The sequence below is a fragment of the Mastomys coucha genome, unplaced genomic scaffold (assembly GCF_008632895.1).
Source record: "Mastomys coucha isolate ucsf_1 unplaced genomic scaffold, UCSF_Mcou_1 pScaffold19, whole genome shotgun sequence".
Classification (NCBI taxonomy): Eukaryota; Metazoa; Chordata; class Mammalia; order Rodentia; family Muridae; genus Mastomys; species Mastomys coucha.
Genome location: NW_022196901.1, coordinates 2,300,051 through 2,319,472, shown reverse-complemented (window position 1 = coordinate 2,319,472; position 19,422 = coordinate 2,300,051). Strand labels below are relative to the sequence as shown.

At 39.5% G+C, this 19,422-nt stretch overlaps 1 protein-coding gene across 5 annotated transcripts in view; it reads left to right on the top strand.

The window, feature by feature from the left end:
• Cdk14 (cyclin dependent kinase 14) overlaps nt 1-19,422 on the top strand; it is a 596,871-nt gene that overhangs the window by 18,591 nt on the left and 558,858 nt on the right. The window lies entirely within an intron of this gene.

The window sequence follows — 19,422 nt, the reverse complement described above, 5'->3', positions numbered from 1 at the left end:
ACAAATTCTTTTGTGTTGTAGGTGCTCATTTGTTTTCAATCTTCGGATCCCCGGCTCTCCTTAGATTGCTTTCATGTGAATATGATGGAGAATGTCTGCAGTGCCCACTTCTCTCTTAAAAGGCAGACTATTAAGTCTTACAAATGAGGATCCTTGGGTCATTAGGTATTGGGGTTCAGGTGTGCAAAGGGCTTGATAACATATGGCTTGTGCCAGATGCCTTAATTGAGTTTGGAACTTCCCTAGGGGATTTGCATAACTCTGTCTAAATGATGTGTTACACACGCAACAAAAGGTGCTTTAGTCATAGGGAGGAAAAAGCAAACATGTACTTTGTAAAGTACACTGCAGATTGCACAGTGTGGACCACATTAACTTCTGAATAGTGTTAACTTCTGAATAGTGGCTGGAAGATGAACATATGAGAACCTGTTGTATGACCTCACTTTTGCCTGAGACATCTTGACTATGTTCTGCATTTTCTATGTTTCTCTGATGACATTGTCTGGAGTCAGCCTCTGGAGTAACATTTTACCTGGATGCCCTGCAGGAGAAATTCTGCACGGCTACCATGTGACATATGACATACAGACCATCAAAGGACCCAGAGGCTACCTGTATTTGGTAGTAATCTTAACATTTGAACAACTTTTTCTAACAAGGCATGATGCTAAGTATTATTTGGATTTTTCATTTGTGTGTGTGAATGCTTCCTTTTTTGTTGTTTGTTTGTTTTAAAGAAAAAGATTAAAAAAAAAGAACATAAAGTTGTATGGATGGGGGGTGGCAAGTGTCTGGTAAGAATTGGAGGGAAAGACATGAGCAAAATATGCTGTAAGAAAAAAAATCAATAAAAGAATGGATTCCTGCAGTAAATAGGATGTGTAAAAAGGTTTACTTATTTATCTATTTTGTATGTATGTGTGCTTGCTTGCATGAGTTTGTGTGAGCCACATGCATGCAAGAGCCCAAGGAGGCCAGAAGAGGGCATTGGTCCTCCAGAACTGCAGTAACCTGCAGTTGTGAGCTGACATGTGGGGTCTGGGAACTGAACCCAGGTCCTCTGCAAGACAGTCTAAGGCTCTTAAACACTGAGCCATCTCTCTAGCCCCATGGGATATTTTTTGAGTCAAGCTACACCCAGCTTATTGAGAGGAAACCAAGGTCTGAGGACATGAAACAAAGGGTTCGCAGCCCCTTAGGATGAACAACAATATGAACTAACCAGTACCCTCAGAGCTCCCAGGGGCTAAACCACCGATCAAAGAGTACACATGGTGGGACTCACGGCTCCAGCAGCATATGTATAGCAGAGGATGGCCTAGTGGGTCATCAATAGGAGGAGAGGCCCTTGGCCCTGTGAAGATTCTATGCCCCAGTGTAGGGGAATGCCAGGGCCAGGAAGTGGGAGAGGGTGGGTTGGTAAGCAGGGGAAGTGAGGAGGGAACAGGGTTTGGTTTTGCTTTTTATTTTTATTTTATTTTTTTCTCTTTTTCGGGGGGAGGGGACTGAGAAAGGAGATATCATATGGCATGTAAATAAAGAAAATATCTAATAAAAAAGATGTCCATAATGAAAAAAATGATATTGGAGGAAACCTGACTGATTATTATGTAATCAAAGGGGTCTCTTTCTTAACTTACTCTTTACATTTCAGATTCCAATTTTAAGCATAATTCAAACTATGTTCATATTATTTTTTTCTGAACTTACCTGAGGATTGTATAGAATGTATGGTCATGTTTGATCCCTTTAGTAATATTTTTATTTGATTACATTTATGGCTGGGCTGTAGCACTCTGCCAACAGTGGAGGTTATGGACATTTAACTTTTGGGTGGCAGCTGTGTGGTCTAGAGGCTGGGTCACACTGGGAAGCTTGATGAGTGATGTTAGTGTGTGCTGTAACTGGCAGGTTCTGAAAAAACTTTTAGAACATTTGACTGTGGGTGCAAATTGCCTTCAGTGGACAAGGCGGAGAGTGGTTAATATTGAATATATTTTTCTTTGAGTCCTGAATATATACATGGATCCTGAGCTCATGCATATGAAAGGACTTTGCCTTCATATTTATTTCATATTATGGCAGCTGGAATCTTTGTGAAAGGATAACTATACAGAAAATAAGCAGATATTTATAACATTTACATATAGAAAGAATGAAAGGCTTGACTTGGCAAAGAGAAGAGACACTGAATTCTTTTTTTCTTATTATTTATTTAGTTAGCTGTGGATACTGAAGAAAGAAAAAAATGCTAAAAAAATTTCTTTTTTCTCCTCTTCTCCCTGGCCTCATTTTCCTTGGATGGTCTTCTCTTTTGTTTTGAATGCTGCCTGGCTTTGGAGAAACACACCGCTGTCTCCTCTATAATAGGTGGTAGAGCAGTTCTCTGCTGAGCTTCCTCCGTCTTGAGCCCTCATGGGCCAGGCACTGGGATGGTAATAGGATAGTGGCACCTTCCCATGGGTGCTGATGTAGATCTTTGTTTGTTCGTTTGTTGTTTTGTTTGTTTTTTGGGGGAGGGACATGCATCATGGGGGTACTGGCTGGGGAAGAAGGAAGACATTCTGTGCCGCTCAGCTTCTGACACCAGGCCTGGACTGTGTGCTGCCCTCTGCCGTGCTCCATGAGGGCTCCAGCGTCCACATCAGCTCAGTTACTTTGTCTTTGCTTTTGCCAGAACTTTAGTTGTATAGAGAAGATGTGAGGGAGGGTACCCACATGAGGAATGATTTCAGATTCTTCTTTGGACCATCTGGGCTCAGACATAGGAGAATCTATTCCTTACGCGTGGATTTATTTCCTCTCTTTTTAATGAGAAGGAGTAAGGAAGTGAAAAAAACAAATCTCAAGAGAGCAGAACCAGTTTTCCGGTCACCAGGCTCATTAGGTTAATATTTACTTTCAAAATGAATGTATCTGCCAGCCCTTCCTGCTGTTTGTTTGGCAAGATTTAATATCCACTTGAAAGCTCAGATTCCGTTCTGCTTCCACAGGGCACTTCACTCCCAGTCTGGTGGCCTGCGATTTCTTCTTTTTCTTGAAGTGACTTGTATCTTGGGTTGGGGGAAGAGATGAAAGTGAGTCAGGTTTTCCCCATTTCTCTGAGTCTGCTGTCCAGCCTTGGTGGAAATGGTGAAATGAGACCTTGTGCTTTTAAACCGTTTCTAATAACCCTGCTGAGTGGCATGAAAAGGACTAGGCATCTGGTTAAAGACTAACCTTGGAAAACTAACAGTAACATCTGAAACTTGCGTATATTTTTGTTATTAATTCTGATTAATAACAAAATTCTAATTAATCTTTGCATTATAAAAGGGCAATGGATCATTCATGGAAAGGTGTATACAACTCATGACATGGGAGCCCTGGAAGTTTAGGAAAAATGTTTTCTCTTTAGCAACTCATTTTTCCAGTAATTTGTTAATTTGTTTCTTAAGATTGATTTTTCTCTTTAAATGATGTGTGACTGTGCATGTGTGTGCAAGTATTCTTGGAGGCCAGAAGAGGGCATCAGACTCCATGAAGCTGGAATTACAGACAGTTATAAGCTGCCAAATGTGGGTGTCGGGAGCCAAACTCACGTCCTCTGAAAGAGTGTACCCCCTTTGTACTGCTGAACCATCTCTCCAGCTCCTTAGTTTCAGTATTTCAACAGAATGCTGATTTTTATCTTATAGGTTTTTTTAAAACATAAAACTATCTTGTCATAAATGATTGTTGTTCTCTTAACCTCTCATGATGACTCAAACAGTCTGTCTTTGGTGCTATTTTGGAGACATGGTTTAATGTGTAATTGTTAGTTAAGAGTTAAAATCAACTTTTATTAACTTGTTTTGCATTTTGGTATATTTTCTTAACTCTGTTGATTCCAGTATTTTTCAGAGGTTTTCTGGATACATAAGCCTCCTACCCACAAATTGTTGTTCATGTTTTCTGTTTCTAGTGTCCCATGAAATTATTTTTTAAACATTTGATCCTGTAATTTTTCTCAGTGGAAGCTATTAATTTTCCTTATGTCTCAGATGCATATCTTATAACATTATTAATGAACATAAAATATTGATTATTTTAGCCTCACTGGATTGTTAGTAAAGGTCTTCAGATACATTTCGTAGTACTGTGAATGATTTTTTTAAAGCATGTTATGTCAGAGAACTGCCAATTATGTCTCATTATTCGAGGCCATTTTGAGGATTTTAAAAAATTTATGTCGAAGGAGAAAACTGTTGATAATCATATTCTTTAGCTGGTACCCTTTGTGCTTTGGTGCATGTATATCAGCAGATGCATCCACTTTCTGAGTCACAAGTATGACCTGTAAGCCTTTTGTAATCCCAGCACGCTATTTATGTATAGCTGGAAGCGTGAGAACATTTTATGAACTTTTATTAGGACATGAACTATCATGTGGAGAGTCTGCAAGGCAGCGAAGAGCGACAGGAATTATAGAGTTAGCAGTGAGTAGGGCGAGGCATTTTCTTTTGAGATTCATTTTCTGATCTGGGCGTGGACTGGTACCCATTTCGCAGCTTGTGACTCTGGCGCTGTCCAGGTGGCTGGGAGCGAGGCTGAGTGCAGAGTGGAAGGCTAGAACAGGAGACAGGGAAGCTCCTCTTATCTTCTTCCAGATTCTACAAGGCCTGGGAGCCTCCTTTTCCTTATCTGTCCAATAAGGATACTAATCTGTGCCTGGAGAAGTTGTGAAGAGCAGTAACCTAAAGCTTGTAAATCCTTTCAGAGGTCTTGGCATAGACTTCACTGCATGCGATTGATTTTTACGAGCCCTTGCGTCTAGGGGCTCAGGCTCAGGGCCACGCGGTGCCTGCCTAGCTTCCTCACAGGCTTCAGTGATCTCATCTTAAAGACAAGAAAACCCCACACTGCACAATCCAGATTGAGGCTTCCGCCTGTGACTGCCTCAGCTTCTGACGTCACACAGCCTCGCGTTGGTCACATTAACTGCATCTAACTACAGGGAATATGTACCAGGTGGCTTTTGATGGATAAGAGTTATATCCAAACAGACGGGAGCCTTTGTGAGCCCCACTAACCGATATTCTATAAAGAAACAAGGCTTACGTATGTCACGTCTGCGTCTGTGGTGTGCAGCTGGTGACAGGAAATATACAGATACAGCATTGATCATCCTTGATGGAGTGGGAGGAAGATAGTTCCTTTTTTCCTGTTCCTTCTTCAGGTTTGGGGCCTCGCTGTGTCTTCCTGAATCTATTTGGTTCTCTGTTTTGTTTGTTGACATTTTCGCTGTTACACATTCATAGTCTAGAGAAGCCCGGTTTCCCCAGTTCCCTGGCTCCTGCAATCCTTGAAACGAGTAACCAGGATATTCCTGTCTTCAGACTCTGTTCAACCCAATTCTTTGCACTTGCAAACAAAAACTGAAAGACTAGCCATCCAACACTTTTGAGATCTTTTTGGGAGTGTTTGTATTATTATTTGTACTTTTTTTTTTTTTTTCCTGAATGCCACAGGAAGGGAGTAAGCCTATGGCGGTGGGATAAGTCTTATCTTAAAAATGTTTTTCTTCCTGACAATGTTTACATTAATTAAGTTTCACAGATCTGGAAAAAACTGAGTCTTACAACAAAACAATTTGCATAGAGCTAGTGACATTTCTGAACTAGGGGTGATGTAGACTTCAGTGTCTTGAACTTTATAGTGGGGCCCTGTGTCAGGTTGTGTTATTGACTATGGATCTTGTGGACAATTTGGTGATAGTAAATGGTTTGGGGACATGCAACGACCAAAACTTAATTCTACATCAAATGTTTAATAAAGTCAATTTTATTTTTTTAGCCATGCTTGTGATTGTTGTACAGTGCAACTTTACTTCATGTTGGTTTTGAACACATAACATATGTACCATTAGCATCGTGCGATGCTAATTCCTTAGGTCAGAACTAAGGCTGTTGTTGCATGCTTTGACTAGAATGTTTTTACTGCATACACATAGTTTTCTCATCTCATACAAACACAATGGTTTAGTTACAGAAAACAAGGGCTTACTATTTTCATATCATCACTCTTCATTTAAGTATCAGATTTGTATCACAATGGATTGTGTGGTGTTAGGATGTTTGATTTAAGTAATCTCTGATGTGAGTTTTGTGAAAAACCATTGGAGGAATTTTGGCTTGGAATTAAGATGGGATTTCCAACACTGTTGAAATGGCTCTCCACAGCATTCTGCCAGTCTACCGTTCCATATGTATGTCCCATGGTGTTCTCAGCACTGACAGTTAAAAAATAGAAATATACATCATTCTGAAAAACGTGGAAGATGATGTATGTCTTGCGGTGTTACATATTTAGTCAAGTTTTATAAGTACATATATCTCTTTAGAATGCACATTTGCTTTCCTCCTTAATAAATGGTAAAATTCTATATACATATACATGAAAATCTGTTAAGATTTTATTATTATTTTTTTACAAAAGATTTATTTTATTTGATGTGCATATGCACGTGTCTGTTTGTGTTATATCACATACCACATGTGTACAGGTGCCTGCAGAAGAGGGCATTGCCCATGTCCTCTGTAACATCTCTCAGGTGAGCTGTCTCTCTAGCCCCAAAAGTGTTTTAAAAGAACTCATTATGATTTACTAGCAGTACATGTTTGACTTGTATACCTATTTTACATATGTATATACCAGGATCATGTTAAAATTTATTCCAGGAAAAGTGGTCATGAGTGGAAGAAGAAAGCGCTGATCTGGGCAGGCCTTAGTTGTAGGCTCCATGGCTCCTGGGGGGCTTTGTGTGTTGGCCTTTAAAAAGCAACATTGACAGTTCCTCACTCTGAATGTTGATTGAGGTTACATTTTCTCTTGAATTGTAACTTTCAAGTTGCTAATTAATGCCGAGAGTGTATTGGCTGTAGGACTAATTGAGAAACAAAGTGCAAAACAAAGGGCTGCATACAAATTGATTTTCGGACTTGCTATAAATTCTATGGTGTTGGCCTTAAGGAGACTTTCTTATCTAATTAAAAAGTACAGGTCGGATATACATGCCAGGAATCCAGTACCTATGGCTTTTTTGTTCCTATTTGGCGACAAATAAGAGAGAAAAAGACTTGCTAGTGAGCTAGTTCTTTTCAAAAGATTTGGGGTGGGGGAGGGGCAGAGGCAGGGAGAGATTATTTTGAGTTTTCTTTGCCAAACTTGAAACTTGTAGAAAATTTGATAATGCAATCCGATGACCTTTCCCCAAAGCCCCCAACTTGTAACTGGATTAAATAGTCATGCTCTCTAAACACTATTTTGGGAGTAATTCTCTTGCATCAGAGTTTCTACGTTTGGTCCCAAGACCAAAAATCTGCCTAAAATCTGAGTCCCAGAGATAGTTTTCTGGTGTACTGGGTTTTTGTCTAGACTTGTCAGTTGTCTTAAGTGGGGAGTGGGAGGGGTGGGGAGACTATCTAGGGTCTTCTTAGTGAACTGGGAAGGTATACCCTATTGCTAACACTGCTCAGCTGCTCTGCCTGAAACCCTGCCTGCCTTCCTGGAGAACTTTATGCAGTTCATTTATTTACACAGTGTAAGGAAATTCCTTCTTTATCACTCCATCTTCTCTTTGATCAAAGTTTCCACTCAGGGCCCTCATTCAAACAGTATTACCCGAGTCTGCGTATTCTCCTTTCCTCTTAGAAAGTCCTTTTTAATTTGTTTTGGTAGTAATTGTTGTTTTGTAGTTCTCGGGATGGAATTTAGGGTTTGGGCCTGTCAAACAAGCTCTTTCTCAGTGAACAATGACCTCCTTGGTTTGGTTTTGAAAACTTTTCTGAGTTTTTGATCTAACTGTCCTCTGGTGTTTATCTTCTTTATGGCTCAGTATAAGGAGTGGTCATAATTTCCATTCTTAATGTAATCATATGCCATATATGAGCTCAATTTGTGCTTCTATGTCTTAATTTTTAGATTCATGTTAATGTTTTAAAAATATTAGTTGTCTGTTTTTTTTTTCTTTCTAGAGTTGCAAATATTTTTTTCTAACAATTATCTGTGTAGGCTTAGGACTTGGGACAGCATATCAAGTGGTTTTACGGAATTTCTGCTGTGTGGCTCTAACCCTACTAAAGTAAAGGCATATACAACTCCATTGCACAAATTCCAGCAAGAACAACCCCACAGCTCTTTCTATGGCCAAAGTTGGAGGCCTTTGGTTATTTTTCTCCACGTATACATGGCTCTGGCAAGAGGGATGGCAGAGTGAGATATTGGAATGGCAATTGTCTGAAATAAATAAAGCACATCTGAAAAAAATGAATATTTGTAGAGTTCAGAGCATGGAATTTATGGTAGAATTATTATTATTATGATTTTTTTTTTGAAGAAGTAGAAGACTCTACCCCTGGTCCCGCCATTCTGTTTAAGTCAGTTTATAGTACTGTTTTCCATTTTACAGTTGATCAGAGGCTAGCAATTAGCACTTCCCTCAGCCATCCTGGGAAGACTTGATTAGAAGGGCAGCGGCCAGAGGTGGTAATGCCTCCTGGAGCCGTCAGTCCTTTTACTTAAATTAGTGCTTTTTATCTCTCAGAGCCCTCTAAAAACAGCTCCCACACCATCAAATCCAGTAGAGGTTTTATCTGGAAGTGGAGTTGCTGGTTGTTCAGGATTAGAGTGGCAGACAGCTGTCTAATCACGGCAGATTGTTGCTCTGTATTCACAACAGATTTTATAGGCCTTTGGAATTTACAAAGTAATTTCGTGTTGTTTGGTTGGTTCCAATGAATCTTTGTAACAACGCTGTGACATGTTGGACTCATGTTGTCACCTGCATTTTCTAGAGGACACTGCTCTGAAGGTGGTGAGCACTGGGCATAGGTACCAGGTTTCTTTCTCTTTGTGGGTTTTTGACTGATCATTTTAATGGTCAGAAATGGAAATGAGACTCTAGAAGGGGGTAAGTGTAGTATGATCCATTTTATTAGCAAAATACAAATAATTTAAATTCATCTTTCTTTACTAGTAACCAATTGGAATATAGGCACCCTTAAGTGCTCATTTAATTAGGAAACAACAGCATTTAAGAGTAAGCCATCACGAATGACAAGATATAGATGTCCTTGTATAAATTGGTTAAGAAGAGTTAACCTAAAATCTTTGCATATCTATAGCTTGAGCAAATGGAGCGAGGGTTCCTTTGTTCCTTAATTAGTTAAGTATCTGAATATGTTATAGGGCTTCTAAGATTTAATTTGTTGTATCTTAACATTTTAACATAAGTAGCAATAGTAATTTAATTGGTTAGACACACACACATAATTTCTTTTCTTTTACCCATAATTTATTTTTTATTCACTTTTACATCCAATTGCAGCCCCCTCTCTCCCTCCCTCCTCTCCTTCCACTCACAGTCTTACAAATCCGATTACTCCCATTACTCCTTCTCCTCCCCTAGGGTACCACCCCACCCTGCGGCATCTAGTCCCAGCTGGTCTAGGCACATTCTCTCCCCAACCAGGCAGAGCAGGAAGGAGATCCAATTTATTTTCTTACACAAACATTTTGGGGGGGGGGAATTTGATTTTAGGGATGGAGACATGGCTCTGTGGCTAAGAGCACTTGCTATGGACCCTGGTTTAGTTCCCAGCACCCATATGGTGGCTCACAACTCCAGTTCCAGAGGATTCCACACCCTTTTCTGGCCTCTGCAGGATATCAGGCATGCACATGGCATATAGAAATACATGCATTCAAAACACTCACACATGAAATTAGAATATGTAAATCTTTTAAAAGATGTGGACTTGGATTTAAAATGTAGATACCCTCAAAATGAGTTTCCTTTGGAAATATTTAAGATAAGTTTTTGTTAGTTTAAAAACTAGATTTCCTTTATCCAAATTATAGTAAATAATGAGAAAAAAATTCTTCTTAGATGCAGTGAAAACACTTGAATCTCTGAAATGTGAAATCTGTATTCAAGTAAGGGAGAGGTTTTGGGTGAGCAAATAGCTATAATAGCACAGTGAGGGAAAAGAGATAATGTCATCCTCATTTTAAACTTCATTGAAACCAAGATTAGCCTTAGTTTATCAATTAGGAGTATACTAAGTGGGATAGTTATTAAATACCATAGGCAATTTAAGAAACAAAAAGCAATAGGAATATTTAGCTGCTTCGGGGACTTGATTACAGTGTGGTTAGAGATGAGTTTCCAGTATTTTTGAAGTCTCCATGGGTGTGTTTTCCGATGACATCAGCACATGTTTGACGTGCGAAATTTGAAATGAAACACTTGGTTCCTTGAGTTTTGAAGTCCAGCAGAGGTTAAGGTACCTGAAGGTAGCCCTTTTGTTCTAGTCAGACTGGAATCTTAGATATGATATCCCTTTTCTATATTTCCTAGTTGGTGAAATCATCTGGATTTCTTCATCCCTTGAGAAAGACCCTATAATTAATTGTAAATTTTTATCATCATATTTAAGTTTTTGTTTGTCTAAGCAACTTTTTGTGAATATCATAAAAGGACAGATCAATACTTAAAATCTTATTATTGTGAACAGAGAATGTTTACATTTATATCAGAATATTTACATTTACTACTGAATTTTGAAAGTAAAACTTTTACAATACTTATCTTAGAATCAACTAAGTTCTAACTATATTTACTTTCCCTAACTTGTATTTTCACAGTCTTTATACAATTCAATGTGCTTCAATCTTATAACATTATTCTCATCCATTTTTATTTTGTAATAATCATCTTACTACACAATATTGTTACAAAACCATTTTTCTTTTCTTTAACCTTTTATTTTAAACTCAATATATACCTCATAGGGAGCAATGAGAGGCATAATAGAGATGCAGGAGGGAAGAAAGCAAAAGGGGAAGTAAGATACAGATTTTATGACTATAATTTTTATCTTCTTTCTTGAGATTTTTATCATCATCATTATTATTATTGTTATTATTTTAATAACACTTAGAAAATAGTTTTTAGTAATTAAAATACCCAACAGGCTATATCTAATACACAGAAAGCAGATATGGTATTTAAAATAGTTACATTTAAATTTAATAGTTTAAAGCTCTTTAAGTAAAATTTAAATTCTCTCTTACAGCCATAACTTTGAAATTATTTTGTTAACCCAGGATAGCTAAATCAATCCTGAATAATAAAAGAGCTGCTGGAGGTATCACCAACTCCCAACCTCAAATTATGCTACAGAGCTATAGTAATAAAAAAAGCATGGTATTGGCACAAAACCCGGCACATTGACCAATGGAATGGATTTGAAGACCCAGACATAAAGCCATATGGACACCTGATTTTTGATAATGAAGCTAGAAATACACACTTAATAAATGACAGCATCCTTAACAAATTGTGCTGGTCAAACTGGCTGTCTGCACGTAGATCCAAATAGATCTATATTTATCACCCTACACAAAACTCAAACTCCAGTGGACCGAAGACCTCAGCATGAGGACATATACACTGAATCTGACAGAAGAAAAAGCCAGGAATCTTAAAATCATTGGCACAGAAAAACACTTTCTGAACAGAAAATCCATAGCACAGGCACTATGATCAACAATTAATAAATGGGGTCTCACGAAACTGCAAAGCTTCTGTATCAAAAAGCATTTCAAGATTCAGACAGAGGGGCAGCCTACAGAATGGGAAAAGATTTTTAGCAACCACACATCTAGTAGAGGGCTTATAGCTAAAGTGCATAAAGAACAAAAAAACTGGGCATCAAGAAAACAAATAACTCTATGAAAAATGAGGTACAGATATAAATTGTGTCTATTGAGAATTGAGGGGATTCTCAATAGAGGAAACTCAAATGGCTGAGAAGCACTTAGAAATGTTCAACATCCTTAATCATCAGGGAAATGCAAATCAAAACAACTCTGAGATTCCATCTTACAATTGTCAAAATGCCCAAGATCAATAAAACAAATGGCATCTCTTGTTGGCGAGGCTGTGGATTTAGGGGGGCACTCCTCCATGGCAGTGAGAGAGCCAGTGTTTGTGCCTCTGTAGCTAAATGTGTTTCTTGTGCTTTTTCTTTGACTTCTTGTTTTTCCTGTTCATTTGTTTGTTTTGTCCTATTCAGGTTACTTTGTTGCTTGTATTTTGTATTATTTTATTATTTTTTTAAAAAAATTATGCAGATGCCTGTTTGAGAGAGAGAGAGAGAGAGAGAGAGAGAGAGAGAGAGAGAGAGAGAGAGAGAAAGAGAGAGAGAGAGAGAGAAAGGGTGTGGATTTGGGTTGATGTGGCAGTGGGGAGGATCTGGGGAGGAGTTGGGGCTGGAATCATAAGTAGAATATATTATACGAAAAATTTATTTTCAAGAACTGATTGTTTTGTTAAAATTTAGTATTCAAATTTCATTAAAAGTTTGTGAGACACTTTAAGCAGGATAAAATTTGACATTCTTTTTTATCTCTATTTCTTATGTTGTGAGAAAGTCTTAGTAATGCTTGGCAGTGGTGGCACACTCCTTTAATCCCAGCACTTGGGAGGCAGAGGCAGGTGGATTTCTGAGTTCGAGGCCAGCCTGGAAAGAAGATCTCTGATTTTGATGATAGCCTGGTCTGAAGAGTGAGTTCCAGGACAACCAGGGATTCATAGAGAAACCCTGTCTCCAGAAAGCCAAAACAAAAACAAAAACAAAAACAAAAAACCCCAACGAACTAACCAACAAACAAAAAAACCCCAAAACTTAGACTGTGAAGTTCATCATGTAGAGTTCATGCAACACCCTGTCCCTCTAAAAAAGCTAAATCTCTTAACAGGTTATACCTTTGATGAGTAAATGTTTGTTTCTTTTCAATTTTACTTTAGACCAAAGTCTTCTTTCTTCAGAACACTTTTCATTTATTACGAGACTAAATTATATTATATTCCAATGCAAAGAAAGAAAAGAAGTGCAGAGCTTTTGGATCAGGCATCAGTGGTTCCTCGTTAATCTGGAATATTGTTCCCTTCCTGGATATGGCAATGCTGGCTGTCTCTTATCTTGGAATGCACACAGTAGGCCTCTTCTATGTAGCCCATCTGCTGAGCGTGTGCTTAGCACTAATCCTCAGGTGGATACTTTTCCCTCTAGGCATCTATTTATTGTAAGGTTTAAAGACAAAGATGTACACCAGAGCTTGCTTTTTTTTTTTTTAACATCTTATGAGATGAGAACATAGGGAGTTTAGGTTTATCTATTTTGACCTTAAAAATGATAGATGTCAGCCCTTCTTCAGAACATCCTAGGGAAGGAAACTCCTGGGTTCCCCCTTGTTTAAGCTCTTAGCTTCATAGAAAGCAGGTTATAGGCTGAAGACAAAGAAGCAGAGAGCATCAGGTTAAGAGAAAGTATAGATGTGGTCATTCCTTTGGGGAAGTAGTTCTCCACTTTATCTTGGGGGCCAGAGACTGGCTTAGGTCATGCGAGGGATCGGGTCTCTTGATGGCCCACAGAAAAGCCACTGTATTCCTGTTCCGTCTGACCTTGGATGAATCCTGGGGAATTTTGGTTTTGGTGCCAGTCAAACTTAACAAACACCAAATGGGACTGGCCAGAAAAGTGAACCAAAGAAACAAGATGTTACCTGCAAACCATCCTTAGGATAGATCGGCCAAGTGACAGACAGGGACACTCACCAACATGCTTTGAGATGATCTTATTACCATGCCTCAAGAAAGTTAGTGGTAAAGAGACAGGCACACAATTCCACGTGGTGATCCTTAGCAGCCTGAGGAGTCCCCCTAAACTGTAGGGGCCTTGACTCAGGCCAAACAGGCATTTGGGATTTGTGGCTTCAATTGAAGGAATTTTAGGACTGGTTTTTATAATGAAGATATTTTAATGTAAGCTTAAGCCTAAGGGTTAAGGAAAAAGAGGACACATGCAGGTGTGAGTGTATCCTCCCAAGGGGAAGTGGCCTTCACAGATAGAAATTTTTAACATAGCATGAAATTTATGTGATATTATTTATATCATTTATAAAAAGGAAATGCAGGATTATGTATTTGGGGAGGAGTGTCAGCAGACAAAGGCCAGATGGAAATAAATCAAAATGTTTCGAAAGCAAACAAAACCAAGACAAAACAAAGCAAAACCCAACATGCCTTCAATAGTTTTCAAATGAACAAAAGCTGAAAACAAACCCAAACAACCAGAAAATCCAAACTGCCTTCAGAGGTGTGAAAACAGCCAGAAAATCAAACCAGATGTCTAGACCAAAGTGTTCTCGAAGTCACACAAGCAAAATAGACACCTTAAACCAACTAAGCCCTAAATACGGGCAACTACAAAATAGGATCCTTACACAACCAGATCGGAATAAACAAGTGCATCTTGAACCATACCCCAGGGAGATGATGATTGCACCTGGTGGCTCTGTGCCTGTACCTCAGGTGCATGAAGGAGGCTTCTCTAGTGAAAGTGAATTATTCTCCTAGCCCCATGTTGGGTGCCATAATTATTGACATAATGTAACTCTTATCTCAGTGAGACTAGGGGAACATTCTGGAGCCAAATATGAGTGACTGAGTAACTGTTCAATGTAGAACTTTTTTTTTTTTTTTTTAACAAAACAGTACAAAGAATGCCCGATATCAGGACACTGTTAACAGATCTCAAATACAGTAGTGGAAACATCAGAGAGACAGGTTACACCAAGATGGAGAAATCCCTACCATATGCCTCAGTTCCTATTAGTTTTTGGGTAGCTGGGAGCTAGTGGTCTGCCAAAATAATATGATCCAAAGGGAAACCAGGGCTCTGCCTGTGAGTTGGGAGTTTTTGCGTAATGCTTGCAAAGCTGTTAGGTGAGGTTCAGAGGACTGTGACACAAGGCTCCTGAGGCTGAGGAGGCTAAAGAGTCTTCATCTCTGGACTCTGCAGAGCATTGCAGTTCTGAGCAGCTAGTCAGACACACGGAGGGTTGCTTTTGAAAGTCTACGTACTTTTTGGAATTATTTTATCCATACCTAAAAACCTCATTAATTTGTTTTTTTTTAAATGATAGGTTTTTTTCCTTGATATTATAAAGTCAGTGATAAGCTGAGCAATCCACTAATTTATCCTGAAAGGACTGAGTTAGCCAGAGCCAAGCTGACGCCATGACCGGCTGCAAACTGGCAGTCTTGGGAGACTAGGCCTAAGTTTTCTGTTTCCTATATATGAGAACCTGGGCCCAGGGACCGGTCCGTGGTCAGCCAACCACTACTGTGGGCTGCCAAGCTGAGGATGCCTTGCTACCCTGGAACGTCCCCAGAGTCCTAACTAGTCACAAAGGCACCCATACCCCTGGAGATAGAGCCAACCACTCAAGGGAAAGAAAGGTAAAAGTCAAGCTGGGCAGTGGTGGCACACACCTTTAATCCCAGCACTTGGGAGGCAGAGGCAGGCAGATTTCTGAGTTTGACGCTAGCCTGGTCTACGGAGTGAGTTCCAGGACAGTCAAGGCCACACAGAGAAACCCTGTCTCCCAAAACAAAACAAAACAACAGCAACGATGACAACAACAACAACAAAAAAATAGAACGGTAAAAGTCATCCACTCCTACCTTAACTGGCTTTAAATTGACTCTACAAAGCATACACCTGGGGAGTCTCCATTAGGCAAATGGAAAGACCCCTGCATGCAGGAAATTCTGCTGCTCTTTATTTGAGTCTGGGAGATCAGCGAGTTCGTCCATCAGCGAATCACGCACGAACCCTTAAAATCCATCTAGACAAATGCATTTCATTTCCTTTGTTCTGTGTTCCAGCCTCACAACTCCAAATGCTTAGTTTTCCATATGGTGTGGACGGTATTTCCTAATCTTTGAGCTGCTTAAACCGCGAGGACAGTTCAAGCCATGGCAGGAGTGGTGGCCCTTTGACAAAGTTTGGCCGTCACAAGCAGACCTTCGGGAGGGGGCTTTGACAGCAGCTGTGGATTCAGGCTCCTTCTCACACTGTTGTTACCTCCCCCCTTAGCTACTATAACCCAGTAGCTGAGTCACCCCAGCCCCAGTGTATCCTCCTGTGTGGTGGCTGCCAGGCCTCCCAAGTACCTTCAGCCAGGGTTGCTACCCGTGACCTACCTGGGGCCTCCAGGCTCCAAAGCTCCTTAAGAGTGAGGGAAATATTTAGTGTGTATGTTAATACAAACATAAAATACCTGGTGTGTAAATTAAGGTCTCAGTATCTTAGCTTTTTTTTTTTCCATCCATGTAGACATTTGAGGCTAGTCTAATGAAAATAATTGGAAAATGACTAGACTATCATATTTTACTATTTGCAAAAGATTTAATTCATGTACCAACTGGCCTTTTACACCTTGGATACTCTTGCCCTATTAATCACTTACAACAATGTCTTACATCTAGGAAATTCATTACAAGCCTCTTTAAGAGAGAAGGCTTTGTGACAAAAGGCAGCTGCCCAGACATTCCTCCTTCTCCTCACCCATCCCCCAGCAGGCTGCTGAAGCAGTGTGTTGGCGTGGCTCCAGATTTCCTGAGTGACAGAATTGTTCCCAGGCCAGGAATGAGAGGAATCTGCCCGGTCGGTCTGGAAGATGGCTCCAGCTACTTTGCTGGCTTCCGATTGAAGCCTTCCAAACTGACTGAGATCCAGCACTTTCTAACTCTTGGGAGTCCTGCTTTAAATCTGGTACATGCACACGTCTTACTGTTAAAGCATGTTTCCTGAGTCTACTTTTCAATTTTAGGAAATACATTTTTTAGTGGCAGGGTGTGGGGGGGGGTAACACAAAACACTGTGAGTTACTTTTAAGCTATCATTTCACGTGTACAAATGAAAACCGTTGATTTAGATTTCTGACTGTTTCCCACCTGGAGCTGCTCCCAGGATCTGAGCCTCTATAGCTAACTTTGTTATTGTACTCTGAGGTGGGCAAGTGTATCCACTGAGAGGCCAGGGAATGATTGGCTATTGTCCTCGGAATTTGTTTATCTTTTCCACGCCTACATTCCTAGACTGTGAGAGAACTGGGCATCCTTGTGAGTGCACTTGGGCCTTGTCAGCCTCTCTCTTGGTATTACTTTTATTAAAGGCTTTCTCCTTTGGGAAATTCAAGGATTTAGGGAACCCTCCCTCCAGTGTTTCTCAAAGACTGTGTCACTTAGCACTTATTAAAATAAGCGTTGAGATAATTCTAATGCGCTTCCAGGCCATCATTGTCAACTAGAAGTATAGTGTAAGTGACATTTTTTCCTATTAGTCTAATTTTAAAATAAAGAAACATAAATTTATCTTTCCTTCACCCCCAGTGGTTGTGATCATGCCTATGTTTCAGCAATGTGCTTAGCCCTGTCTGTTCCTAACTCTAAATATCAACAGTGGAGTAATCAGGGCAGAAAATGAAGGTAGGAATCATTTTTTGAATGTTTTCTTGTTTCATTTATGTCTTCAAAAACTTACTTGTATATATGGTTCTTACAACCATGCGGTGGCTCGTGGCTACCATCTGGTCCACATAAATGCAGGCTGTAACTTTTGTTATATTGGCAGTTTCTTTCCTATCAGAGAGTTCCCGATAGAGTCATGAATCTAAACACGAATGGCCGCAGACATGTAGAGAGACTTTTAATTTGTGACAAAAGATCCCTGTGTAGAACTTTCCTTATAGCCTGTGTGAGGGCACCTGAGATAGGCTGCCCTTGGCGGACGGATGGAGTGTGCTGTCTATGGCGAGCTTGACAGGAAGGACAAGAGCCAGCACTTCGCATGTTTCCTGTTGCATTTGCTCACTTGGAAATCCTGAAATCTGTTGAAAACTGTGAATCAGTTTTTGTTTGTGAGTAGCCCTTGGTTTTATTTTTCCACCCAACTATTTTTCAAGGTCATGTAGTTTAGTGAGGCAGGGCTGGGTTTTTTGATACTAGCTTGCCGTCTTGTGTTTCAAATTACACCACGATTTTTCCAGGTCCCTTTGGAAAATGATTATGAGTGCTGAAGGAGACTTCAGTGTAGGTGGTTGTGGGGGAATTTCAGCCATTGGGGGACACCTATGTTCTGTCTCTTCTATGTAGTGCATCTCAGCCTTTATTGTATTGACTTTCCAGGGGATCTGCTCAATGAGATTTCATGCAGTGGGCTTGAAGTGGGGGCTCAGCCTTTTCATTTTTCATAGACTCGCAGGTGATGCTATCCTGGTCCTCAGTCCACACTGGTGCCATGGTAACAAAATTCTAGGCCCTCAAAGATTTTCATCAACCTGCTACAAAAAAAGAGTAAAGTAAGAATAACATAGTGAGATTTTCCTCCGGGCTGAAAGTACTCTTGTTTTATATCTTTTTAAAATTCAGAGATAATTTCTTCCCTGCCTTGTTACCATGGTTATTGTAAATGGTAGTTATTATTTTTTAAAGTGACCTTTCATGGCAGTTCAAAAGCTAACAACACTTCATGTCTCTACATTAATAAAATAAAATAAGTACACTGCATTACAAACTGGTAAAGTCTGATGTCATCGTACCTTCTAAGTTAGCAGTATGCTTATAATTTTTTTCAGTTTATAGAATTTTGTATTGATATAGTTACTTGGGTTGTTGTTAAATGTCACTAGCACTAGGGTTCATCATCATCATCATCATTATCATTATCATTATTATTATTATCACTTTGTCCCTAGTTTTGAGAGTTAGGTCCTGATATCCGTAGATTCTTCGTCACTCCAGACATTCAGGGTGGCTTTATTCTGTGGGAGTAGCATTGTGTTTTGGAAACTTTGGTTGTCATAAAGACTGTAGTGTGCTACTAGTTCTTGGTGGGAGGGGGTGACATTTTGTAATATACAGAATTCACAAACAAATGAGGATTTACTGTCTGTATTTTGTAAAAATCTCTCAGTACTCCTATTTGAGATTCAGTTAATGAAAAGATTGTCTCTGATTGCCACATTGAAGTCCATTTACTGTATAAACACTGCGTGTATGTTTTTTGTTTGTGTTTGTGTATGGGTGTATATGTGCATGTGTCTGTGTGTGTGTGTGTGCATCTCTCTCTCTCTCTCTCTCTCTCTGTGTGTGTGTGTGTGTGTGTGTATGTGTGTATGTGTCTCCATGATCCCAGTTTTACACTGCAAGGTTTAGGAATATGATTGCTGATCAATTCAAATGTTATTTTATATAAATTACTTTATAAAGCCATTTCTCTCATCTAGGCAGAATGAAATCATAGAACCACTTGTACCCTTGTGTTACATGAACTGTAGGTACTTCCTATAGCTGTAAGAGGTACAGTGGTTATTTGTACTTATTTGTGTTTAGGCCGAATTTCTAGTTAATCTGTAAAAGGTAATAAAAAAAAATACTCTGGAAACAACCCAAATGTCCCTCAACAGAGGAGTGGATCAGAAATTGTGGTACATCTACACAATGGAGTACTACTCAGCTATTAAAAACAATAAATTTATAAAATT